This window comes from Etheostoma cragini, chromosome 20, assembly GCF_013103735.1.
Source record: "Etheostoma cragini isolate CJK2018 chromosome 20, CSU_Ecrag_1.0, whole genome shotgun sequence".
In the NCBI taxonomy this organism is placed as follows: Eukaryota; Metazoa; Chordata; class Actinopteri; order Perciformes; family Percidae; genus Etheostoma; species Etheostoma cragini.
The window spans coordinates 4980577-4981598 of NC_048426.1; the positions used below are offsets into that span (position 1 = coordinate 4980577).

At 32.0% G+C, this 1022-nt stretch overlaps 1 gene segment (V, D, J or C); it reads right to left on the minus strand.

Annotated features, from left to right (window-relative positions):
* The window catches only part of LOC117935534, a 3820-nt gene that overhangs the window by 2010 nt on the left and 788 nt on the right, over positions 1-1022 (minus strand).

A 1022-nucleotide genomic window follows, 5' to 3' on the forward strand; every position in this document is an offset into this window, starting at 1 on the left:
GGGGGGGGGGGTAGTTAGAGATTTCTACTGAAAATAAAGAGAAACATTATAAATGCAGTAAGAAAAGTACAAAACTTGATCATCTCAGCACTGAAATAGATTTGACAAATGTCAGTACACCTGTTTAGCAGTATGGAATGCAATTATGTTAATTTAACGTTTACTGTGACATAATTACTGTCAAATTGACCCGTTTTCCTATTTCAATGTTCTTTTTAATTACCCAAAATAACATGATTGATTCCTCACAACACTCTTTGGCAAGTACAAACCTCTACTTTCATTAATTTTGGGGCGTCTTATTCAATTTTATAGTATATGAAAAAAACAAATTGAAGTGGTTTCTAAATAGTATTGAGTAAAAGTCAGTAATTTTAATCTAAATAATTCCTATTTTCTGCTTTTCTAACTCAAACATTAGGTGTGATTTCAAATAAATGAGGTTTATTGACCATAAATTATAAAAAATAACTATAAAACTAAAGTTAATAAGTTAGTTAATAACACAAAATTTAGTGTTACATAGTGTTAATCAAAAAAAGTGACAAACATTGAAAAAAGTGTTGAAAAAAGGGCAAAGAAATGTAAGAAAAAGTTTAAAACGTTGACAAAAAGCGTCAACAAAAGTGTTGATTTTTAATTGATGGGAGGACAACACAAAGGATAACAGTCTAAGTGTCCAGAGTTCCCCCTACAGATAATTAAAGACACTGCTGTCTTTTCTTCATTGTGACAAATATTGGGATCCAGCCCTCAGTTAGACCTGTGTGTGTGTGTGTGTGTGTGTGTGTACAACACTTTAATTTACCAAAAGTGAACATTTTTACTCTCGTGGGCCTACCATAGACCATTTAAAATAAATGTACAACTTCAGCTTGTTAACCTACAGGGTAAATGCTATAATGTGGTGATGTGATATTACCTTTTTATGCAGAGCAGGAGTATTAAAAAGCTTAGGAGACCTGGTTTTATGTCCATGTTCTGCAATTCAGTGATTGCAACAGGTCTAATATAACTGTCAG